The 8,301-nt window shown below is 32.0% G+C and overlaps 1 long non-coding RNA gene across 1 annotated transcript; it reads right to left on the reverse strand.

Moving 5' to 3' along the window:
* Nucleotides 1–1,567: 1,567 nt before the first annotated feature.
* On the reverse strand, nt 1,568–2,214 carry LOC107458022 (uncharacterized). The gene is made up of 2 exons (XR_001585940.3): nt 1,980–2,214; nt 1,568–1,891 (listed from the first exon to the last, which is right to left on the reverse strand). It is a non-coding gene; the product is annotated as an uncharacterized LOC107458022 (long non-coding RNA).
* Between the last annotated feature and the right edge of the window lie 6,087 nt (nt 2,215–8,301).

Consider the following 8,301-nt stretch of genomic DNA (forward strand, 5'->3'; position numbering starts at 1 on the left):
AGTAATTGCACATAATTTACAGAGCACAACTCACTTCAAAATTTTAGTGTCCAAATTTAAATTTTAATATTATTTTTTATGATAGAACTTCTCCCGTATATCCGCCATCAGTTACATAAAGAAACCACCTCCCGACAAATCATATTCTCTATCTCATTTTCGCCTGCATTTCAGTAACAGATGTAAAAAAATTATGTGTAACCTCTTCTTTAATTTTTTACCCTATTAATTTATCTTTTAATTTGTTTTATTTTGTTACTTCTATTTCTAATTTAAGATGCACTTCTCTGTATGGAACAATTATTATTAGAATAAAAAAAATAGTCATTATGACAGAAATTAAAAAAATAGTAAATAAAAATTAGTAGAAAAAATAGTTATTATGATAGAAATCAAAGTTGTCAATCATATAATGATACTATTTCAATTCAACTATATCAAAAAGAATAAAAGAAAATTTGAATCTAAATTTATTAAATATTAAATAAAATAAAATTACATAAAATATTATTATTTACTATATAAATTAAATAAAAAATTACCAATATTTTTAAATAAATATTTTATACAACAACTGTCATGCAAAACTCTGAATAGTAAAAAGGAGTTATAACATCAAACTTCTGTATCTCTTTGTATATTATTTTGTTATAGTATAAATAATAGTTTTGGAATTATTTAAATATTTTAATATAAATTATTTAATATTGTCAGAACTAAAAAAATTAAGAAATAAAATTAATATTTCTTCTAAAAATAATTATTTTAAAAATTATAAATACATAGTAAAAAATTAGAGTAAATAATTTAATATTATCTGGACAAAAAAATTAAGAAATAAGATTAATATTTTCTAAGAATAATTTTTATCAAAATTATAAATACATAATAAAAATCTAGAATATATTAAAATAGTACCATAATAAAAAAATTCAAATATTAAATTAATAATGTAAATTTTTTAAGTAAATAATTATCAATCATAATACAATATATTTTAGATATATGTAACATATTATATTAAAAATAATTAAAAGTTTACTAATTATAAATTAAAGCTTTTAAAAAATAATAATTTATACCACTAATATTATTATTGTTCGATCTATTACTTGGATTTGGATCAATTCTATTGTTATTTTGAGTATTTGAATGTTTAAAAAGTAAATATATTATTGACATAAGATTAATGTATTTTTAAATTTTACTAAAAATAAAGTAATTTCTTATATAAATTATAGCTACTAAAAGTAAAAAAAATATAGATCTAAACAAAAAAATTATTATTTATAATTTATAATAATTAATTTAAATAGAGTATCTCAAGTAAAATATTAAAGGTTGACAATTTTGGGTATGTCTCTATTTCTGCTTGTGATATCTTTAAAAAAATAAATTAAATTAAAAATAAATTAAATAAAAGAATTAAAAAAATTCTATCTGTATTCAATAATATTAATAAGAGATAAGATGAGAAGAAAAAAATAGATGGATAACGAATAAAAATTATGTTAAAGTGGCTAAATAGTGAAAAAATTAATAAAAAGAATAATACTAAAAATAAATCTTAGACACCAAACTTCAAACTTATATATTGCCATTATATATTGTTATAGATAAGTATTACATACAATAGTTTCATCGGTTTAACAACAGAAAATTTCGCTAATGAAATTTCCTAATTATACATAGAGTCGCTGTTTATTTTTCCAAAACATTTGAGGATGTCAAGGGGCCACGTGACATAATATGGCTCGTTGGATGTCAAGGGGATCGACGGACGGATTTGAGGTAGTCCTCAAGAGCCTTGAGCTGGTCTTGTGTAGGGGGCGTTTGGTTGTTCTTGATGGACCTGTGAACATCATAAGTTGTTGAAGCCAAGAACAGAACCCTGCTTATTCGATCATCACAACACACACAAGAATTGAAATTAGATTCGAAGGAGAATAATACTAATAAATTAGTAATCAAGTACTGACCCAGAAGCGAAGAGTATGATTTGGCCTGGAAATACGTGCTTTCCAAAGATCCTCATCGTTTTTCGTCTTTCTGAATTCCTCTTGTGTTCTTCACCGCTAATTGTGGGGTTCAGAAAGAGTTAAATGGAGCCGAAGAGTGGAGTTATTTTATCCCATTTCAAAATGTTGGGAAGTTGATAATTAAACAAACAACCATCTTTGTTTAAAATAATTATAATATATATAATCACTCACACAAAAATATAAAATCACTTCGTATTTATATTTATAATCGAAATAAAGTATAAAAATAGAGTAGTAGTTAATTTTTTGTTGCGAAAGAACTTTAGTTATTCTATTGTGAAAATTTTATTATTATATTATGAAAATTTTGATTATTTTAATGATTAATTATCCAAATAGAAAAAAAAGTGTAGAACACAAGTTAAATATATATAAATATATGGTGATTTATTATTAGTGTTTGTAAAATATTTTTCCATTTGAAAACTTCCTAAGAATAATTAATTACTAGAATAATAAAAATTTTAATACGAAAATAATCAAAATTTTCATAAACATACAAAATCAGTCACATTTATAATTTTTAATCTTTAATTTTATTAGACCATAAATTTAGAAATAATTATATTGTTTGTGAAATCAATTATATTTTATTTGAATTTTATATAAACATCATTAGAAATTAATCCTCTATAGATTCATAATCCTATATTAATATTTTTTTTTAAAATAGCAATTTATTCATTAAAAATGAATAATAAATGTCCAAGTTATAGGACATAATATAAAGAAAAAGAAAATTTTTTTAGTGATATTAAAGACCTTCGAAACAATTAAATAAAATAAGAAAAAATAATAGAAAGAGATAAGAGGAATAGAAAATGAAAGATAAAGTAAGAATAAGTCTTCGATCGTCGAGCGCCTTTCTTCAATAAATTTTTCCAAAGTAGCAACTATTTTAATTGGAGAGCTTGTTTGATTCTCAAAAATGACTTTGTTCCTAGCTTTCTATACATTTCAACACAAGCAAGCTAGCAGGTCTATTTTTTTTCTCTCCACCATGACCACCACGTAGGGATGCCGATGAAGCTTCCCACCATGCTCGAAAACTTGAGAACTGGTGAATAAAAATTCTTTCTCCAAAGTTATTTTGTTGCCAATATTTTTTGATTCAGGATATTGAGTGATACAATGATTGATTGTTTCTTTTGCAGATTGGCATCTCTGACAGATTAGACTTGTTGCAGGGAATTTTCGGTGCAGTTGTGAAGAAACATGGAGTTGTTCATGCAAGCACTTTTAAATAAAAATCTAGACATTGTGAGAAATTTTTTGTTTCCAAGTATCATTCCCTACTAATTATTTTGGTTTTGGTTTGGGTTCACATCTGGGTAGGAATGGTAAAATTGATATGCAACACAGTCATCAAAAGAAATATCATATGATTTTGACTTGTTTAAAATCCATTCTATGACATTTCACCCTCATCCGATTTGATTATTTCAATTCATAGATAATAAGAGGGGAAAAGAGTTATTGTAGGAGGTGCTGATTTCATTCTCTGTTCTCTGTTAACAGATCTTTAACATGGACAACTTGATAGGATTGTGTGTGAAAAACCATAGCTGGAAGAATACTCATGGGATAAAGAGGAGGTAGTCATGTGTCTGAAAAAATACGAATTGAAGTTTCAGAACCAACTTTCTAATGGAGACCTTTTTCAACTACTTTTCGGCCCTCCAACATACTGCACCATCCTTAGGAAGGTATATTTCCTACTTCTGCAGACATAATATTACTATATATGTAGTATTTACCTCTGTATATCTAGGTTAGGATAGTCTGTGGTATTGTTGTGATTCTTCAAAACTGTTTACCTAATAGAGCTAGGTTTTGAACTCAGAGATCTTTAAACCCGAGATGCCATTCTTCTTTGGTCGAGTCATTTGGTCCAAACTAATCTACGCCATACACTTTTCAGTCCCTTTCTGTCCCCATCAGAAATTAGTCAGGATATTATGAATTTCAGATAGGAGAGTAATTGGTAATTTGAAATATGATAGTGTGTATATAGGAACTACCTCGTCTATAACCTGATGCCAAGGCATTTTGGCCAGTTTCACTGACCTTTTCTTTACTGTTTTTAAGGTAGTTTCCTGCATTTTCTTAGGAAATAAGCTAGTTTTGGGTAGATATTCACTTACATCTTGAGTCAAGCATACATTGTGCAATTTACATGATTTCATGAGAATTTTGCATAAATTATATGATAAATTGGATGATGCATGATCCCATGATTAAGAGCAAGACTTTGATGTACTTTGTTTGATTGATTTCAGGCCAAAAGAAGAAGAGAAGAAGCCACGTTAGTGGCTACATTAGTTACACTAACGTGGGTACAAGAAGCCACGTTAACTCCCACATTAACCTAGTTGACGTGGAAGCTAACGTGAAGAAACAAGGTTGTCGACAACGTTAGTGACACCAAACATTGTCACTAACGTTGGAAGAAACCCACACTATTCCCAAGAAGCCACGTTAACTCCCACGTTAACTTAGTTAACGTGGATGTTAACGTGAAGAAGAAAGGTGATCGCCAACGTTAGTGACACCCAACATTGTCACTAACGTTGGAAGGAGCCCACACAAGCCACAATGAGCCACGTTAACTCCCACGTTAACTTAGTTAACGTGGGCAAAAATTTCCACCTGGCAGCCTGACCATGCCTTCTTCAAACAAGAATAACTTGAGCCACAAAACTCCAAATGAGGTGATTCAAGTTGCATTGGAAAGTAGGATTCTAGAGATTTCCAAGCATATATGGCACTACATGGTGGACACTAAATTTGAGGGAGAAAACTTGCCCCGAAAGTGCAAAGATGAACATGGTATCAACCTGTAGTAAGGCCAGCTGACCTCTTCACCTTCCAAGAAGTATAACTCGAGCTGTAGAGCTCCAAATGATGCGCTTCCAAAGGAATTGGAAAGTAGACATCCAGGGCTTTCCAATAATATATAATAGTATGGGGTGGACACTAAGTTTGAGCTCCAGAAACTGGCAATAATGAAGCCCTGATCGCTAGCGTTATTGGCCCTAAAGTTTTCCAGTAACGCTGGCAATTATGCCAGCGACCATGTCCACTTAAAAGGAGAATAACTTGAGCTACAAAGGTCCAATTGAGGTGATTCCAGTTGCGTTAGAAAGCTGATATTTAGAGCTTTCCAACAATGTATAATACTCTATAGTGGCATGAAATTGGAGCACAAACAAGAGGCATCTTTTAAGTCCCAAAAACACCAACTGGGCAGCAAGTGCAACGTTAGCCACAATAACTTTAGCACTACCTCCAAACTTGTAGTGTTAGTGTGGCTAACTTTAGCACTAACTTTAGCACATGGACCTCAACTTAACTCACTTCTCTCTCAAGCCCACTTCAAAGCTCAAGCAAGCAAGCCGACAATTGTCAACCAATCAAGGCCACAAGAAATATCTAGAATAAGAATTTTCATTTATGTGTAATTTGCTTTTAATTTCATTTTGTAATTTAGGAGAGCCTATATAAAGGCCTTAGTTTTTACATTCAAGTCATTCTAGGTACGGGAGAATTGAAGGAAGGGGGAGAGAGTGAAGACCAATTCGAACTTCTGTGAATTGGCACACTCCAAGGGGAGTGGGTCTTCGGACCCCTCCCCTCAACCACTCTTCTTCCTTTTCTTTTCTTTTCTTTTTCTTAGTAGTAGTTTAATTCTAGTTTGTACTTTTTATTTATGAATTTTGAAGTTTAAATTTTAGTTTTAATCTTCATCTTTACTTTTCTACACTTTCTTTCTTTTCTATTTTGGTAGAGCAATGATAAACTAACTCTTTTTAGTGGGTTAGAGAGCTCTATTGTGATTCAATGGATCAATTGTAGTCCTTATTCTTCTGCTTCTTTCTTTTCTCTTGATTTTACTAGAAAGCTTTCAATCTTCATTCAATTGGTTAGTTGTCTTGGAAAAGAAACTCTCCATAATTGGATTTCTTCGGAACCTTGGAAAAAGAATGAAGAGATCATGCTAGAAATGCTTTCTCATGCTAGACCAAGTTGGGTTTGGATGGATATGTGACTATAATCCTCTCAACACTTAATTTGGAAGATGCATGTGGTATAATCAGTGACCAAACTTCATCTATTCTCATGAGCAATTGACTAAGAAATTGGCTATTGATCAAGATTTGAGAGATTGAATTACAAGGAATTGTAATTCGATCAATTAAGATTGCCAAGAAGATCAATGAGTGCATTGATTGAGGAAGAGATGAGAATGAACATGATCCGGAGGATTGCAATATCTCTTGATCCCAATGTTCATTTTATTTCTTACATTTACTTTTCTTGTCATTTTATTTTTCTGCACTTTATTGCTTTCTTTACTTTTTTGTAAATTTACAATTCTTGCTGCTCATCATCCAAATCTGAATCGTCTAACTAGGATAATCAATTAACCATTGATTGCTTAATCTGTTAATCTCTGTGGGATTCGACCCCACTCTATTGTGGGTTTTACTTGACGACAATTCGGTGCACTTGCCGAAGGGAAATTTGTTGCGAGACAAGTTTCCACCTGCATCAAGTTTATGGCGCCGTTGCCGGGGATTAATTGTGATTAACAAACTACCGGTTGGTGATTACCTAGATTAGACATTTTCTTTTGTTTTGCTTTATTCATGTAATTGCTTTAGTTCTTTATTTTCTATGCTCTCTAACTGTTTGTGTTAATGCCTCACCAAGAAGCCCCTGTCGTGATAGCTCTGGCTTTTGGTGATTTTGTTATTAACACAACAGTTCTTTTACTCAGCTTCTTTCTAAATAAAATTGGCATATGATCACATTCTAAGTTTGGTGTTGCCCTGCAACAATCTGTTTTCAATCTTTCTGGATACTTGCATCAATTCTAAGAGAAAGTGTCACACTAAGTTTGGTGTGCCACTTATTTTTCTATGCAATGTATCCAACAACACCACTTGTTTGCATAATCATAATGCCTTTGCTTCTTAGGCTTGAAGTGTTACCCTTAATTTTCGCTTGCTTAGCCACATACATCACTTACATTTCAGTATGTAAGACGTTCATGACCCATCATAGACCCCACCACACGGTTTTATTTGTTGCTTGAAGACAAGCAATTAGCCTAAATTGGTGTGGGAAGGGAGAAAAGTAGGAGAAGAAGGGCAACAACAATAAATATGAACTACAAGGTGGTAAAGTTCCTTTCTCCTCTTACTTATTTCCAGCACTTTAATTTGCATGATTGTCTTCTATGTTCTTTGTATGTATGTGTGCTTTCTCCTTGTGAATAAGCATGTCAATTCTGTCTTTTAAACTTTTTATTGATTAAGTCTGTGTTTTCTAGTCTGAATGTCATTACTGCATCCTTACTTTGCTTACTAGTATGCTTGTCCCTTTTGAATCAAATGAAAAGAGAATGAGTGTTTTATAAAAGACCAGAGCAGAGTTCATACTATGGAGTAAGTTCCTGAGTTTGTGGTGTGGTCATAAGTTAGCTAAGTTGGTTCAACCACAAGGTGGGAAGACAACTATCTGCCCTGAATCATATGCTTTGAACACACCCCATGAGACTAGCTAAATAACAAGATCCTAATAAGAAAAAGGGAAAGAACAAAAGTTGAAGAATAAAAGAAAATTAGCAAGAAAAGAGGCTAGGCACCAAGGGTTTGAGTCTTGAGGGATGTGTCTGTGGTGTTCTTGTACCAAGGATCTGCTTGGATTACTAAGCTCTCAGGGGTGCTTTATCACCTGATAACTTGGGTTAACTAACCCGGGATTATCAGCTGAAAGTCCACTATCAAGAGCAATCTTTGCTACAGAACATTTAGTAGCCCAAAGAGGTGCTGGACACCAAGACCTTAAGAAAAGAAAATAAACAAACTATGTGCCTGTGGTGTGTATGTATGGGGGAGAGACTTGAGCAAGTAAGTCCTTAGGGGTGCTTCAACACCTAGTACCTTGAACCAACTGGTTCGGGAGTGTTGGCTGAAAGCTTATTTTAAAGAGTTGCCCCCTTACAAAGCACTTAGCCTAGGAACGAAAATAAGCCTTGAAATAACAACAAAAGGATCAATGAATAAAAGTCTCATGGGATGCAATCACAGTGAGTATTCTAGGACATGATAAAGGTCTGAAAGTCAGGAATGAACATAAGTTGCTAAGCATTAAACCACTATAAAACCAGGGACATGACTTCCACAAGAATGACTCATTTCTCTTGGCATTCCATTCATCATTCTCTTGTTCCAGTACTTGCTTAGGGACAAGC

This window comes from Arachis duranensis, chromosome 7 (assembly GCF_000817695.3).
Source record: "Arachis duranensis cultivar V14167 chromosome 7, aradu.V14167.gnm2.J7QH, whole genome shotgun sequence".
NCBI lineage: Eukaryota > Viridiplantae > Streptophyta > Magnoliopsida > Fabales > Fabaceae > Arachis > Arachis duranensis.